The sequence below is a fragment of the Lactuca saligna genome, chromosome 7, assembly GCF_052625555.1.
Source record: "Lactuca saligna cultivar CGN05327 chromosome 7, ASM5262555v1, whole genome shotgun sequence".
In the NCBI taxonomy this organism is placed as follows: domain Eukaryota; kingdom Viridiplantae; phylum Streptophyta; class Magnoliopsida; order Asterales; family Asteraceae; genus Lactuca; species Lactuca saligna.
Window position 1 is genome coordinate 52983905 of NC_136423.1, and position 3076 is coordinate 52986980.

The window sequence follows — 3076 nt, forward strand, 5'->3', positions numbered from 1 at the left end:
AGATAAGATCATCTTGCAAAAAACCCTAGGTATTACCGATCTTCTTTTCTTTACACTTCACTTCATCCTTTTGACTCATTTAAGAGGGATATCAACCACTATTATCATTTTTTATACACCCAAAACACATGTGGAAAGGCTTGTTAAGATAGTCAGTAGTAGACAATAGGAAGTCAAGGGCTACATCATTGATACAACTAGGTAACTGGCCAACTAAAGTAGACATTAATAGGTTTTTTTTTTCTTTTTTTTTTTACTTTGATTCTCTACGAGGTCCAAAATTAACTTGAATTAGGGTTTGGACCATCCGCGTGATGCTGAGAACGCATCTCGACACCATATATACCATGGAGATGATTAAACAATATAAAGTGGAGTACAAATATATCAAAATAAAATTTAGATACAAATAATTATGTACGGAGGAAGCGGACGAAACTAAACATTGAAAGTGTATCCTAAAGAAATCAAAATGTAAAAAAAATAAAAAAAGATTATTAAAAATAGAAAAAGATTATTAAAAAACTATATAAAGGGTCCAAATGTAACTTTAAAATATAATAAAAAACTAAATCATAATATATAAAATACTAATAATTTAACTTTAAAATTATGATAGATAAAAACTATTAAATAAAAATTAATTGATGGAAAAACATGTAAATATAAACATGTAGTGCCCTCATTGCAAAGTTATATGTTCACATAAATTTTCACCATGAGTTTTTACAAATTAATAAATTCCAATAAAAGAAAAAATATTGGTAAAATAGAAGTCAATAGTCAAAGCGAAAATTAGAAAATAAAGGTTAAGAAATATAAAAAAAATATAATAAAATAAAATATCTATGGGGTCAGGAAAAGAGTGAAATATTTCATTGGAATTTTAAAGAAATTAAAAAAACGCTCCCTACTATATGATTTACCGTCTCCATTATTTATTTATTTTTATTTTTTAAATTTTTTTTTTTAAATATCCGACTACTAACATTAATTTTGAAATGATCAGTGATTTGATCTCACAACCCAATTTTAATAATATATATATATATATATATATATATATATATATATATATATATATATATATATATATATATATATATATATATAACCTTTTAAACACAAAAGGTGAAAGTTTGTAGGATTTTGATACAAAAAAAAAACCTTTTCCGTTATCTTTGTAGTGTAAAAGTTCACCGTCTTCACTTCTGATTAAACTAATCATATATAAGTGTACAATGACACCATAGTCTAGATACTTCTTGACACGTATAAATTTCAATTATAAAAATATTGGCGTCGTGGATGTTTTTGGTGCTATTTTCCAATTTCCCAACCCACTCTCCTCACAATTTCAACTCATTTGACGTATGCTTCGCTTGTTTTAAGAACCTCTTCATTAATTCCTTTTGTACCACCAATATCTTTTTCATTTTAAAAAAATTACAAGGATAGAAAATGATGAAAAAAATAAATAACATTATCTTTTAGATTAGACCAGTTCCACATCAAAAATCAAAACGTTTATTTTTTTGTTTTTGTAATATCACTAACATGATGGAAATGCTTTTAATTAACACTTATCTACTGACACACAAACGATACTCTTTCAACATGGTCGTTGAAGCTACATGATTTCACATTGATTAACTCCTAATGATGTCTTCAATATCCATATCCAACCACTGACTTACTATAATACCCATTGGTTAGAACAGTACTCGTGGAGCCACATTCACTTTCCATAAGAGAAACACTTGACCTGTCGAGCTTGATTGACCACGGATAGTGATTTGTGTTACCACCCGCACCAACATGAGACGATGAACGTTGCATCCTGACGGCTCGTGGCACATTCCTCCCCTCAAGAGAAGGTCTCCTCTTAATACTACTTGTAGACTGTCTCCCGTGGGCCCAACTATGATCTGCAGGGCGCTGTTTAGGAGCGCTCTGCGATCGAGCTTTGGCCCTCGAGGACTGGGTGTTAGCCATATAACTTGGACACACCCCTAAATCATCGATAGTTTCGGTATAATCAGCAATAGAATATGTAGAATGTGGTCTAGAAGGATCGGGTTTCGAGTAGTATAGTTGACCGGATTGGTCAAAGTCTTCCGGAGGCTCCGGGGAGACACACGGCCATGCATGAGCATGACCCATATCCATTTCAACAATCTTGATGTTTTCTTCCATTAGTTCTTGATTGTAGACACCTTGAAGAGATCTATGATCTTTGGTTCTTCTTTGAGCACGAGCTCTAGCTTGAACCATCACTAGTGCATGCATGCACCGGAGGGTTTCAGCTGCCTGTTTTCGCACCAGGTGACCTCTAACTAACGCTTGCAGCTTCACTAGTCCTCTCAATGCATGTAAAGCTTTTCTTGCTAAGTAAGAGCGGAAAACTGATTGAATCTTTATGGCGGAAGTAGCCTCCTTGACATCAATGTTGGTGAGACGTATCATGGTAGTTGCCTCCCCTTGTGGTGCTGCCATTGCCGGAGAATGGTTCTTGTGTTCGAAATTTTCAGGTTGGAAAGAGGGGGGTGTAGTGGATGCAATGTCGGTGGAGTTGGGAGTTGTGGTGGAGGTGGCGGATGATCGCCGGAAGCTCCATCTGCTCTTCTCCTTGGGAGTTGTGGGATGGGTGGAGATGGGGGTTCGTGGGGTTCGATCATGGGTGGCGATTGGTGGCTGATTGGTGGTTCTGTCTTTCTTTCCGGCCAACAAATTCTTGATCCATTTGGTCGTCTTCCCCATTCCTAAACTGTCATTGGATCACCAAAAGTCAATAATTTGTAGATCTGGATCTATATTTCTCATTGATTTCTTGCTCTCAAAATTACCCACCTATCTATTCAATTATTTGTAGATCCCAAGGGAATACTTATATGTTTTCTTCAACCACCTTCTTTCTTCTTTTTGTCATCTTTTAGGTTTATTTAAATCTTGGCCTTTTCGCACTAGTCTAAAATATTTTAATTTAATATTTATGTACCTTTTTTTTTTTTTTTTTTTTTTTTTTCTTTGTTAATTCTATACCAAACTTATTTTAATTCTATTTTATGGTCCGTTT

General features: G+C 33.9%; 1 pseudogene; it reads right to left on the minus strand.

Annotated features, from left to right (window-relative positions):
• Nucleotides 1-1504: 1504 nt before the first annotated feature.
• LOC145005231 (protein IQ-DOMAIN 19 pseudogene) lies at nucleotides 1505-2872 on the minus strand (annotated as a pseudogene).
• Nucleotides 2873-3076: the final 204 nt, after the last annotated feature.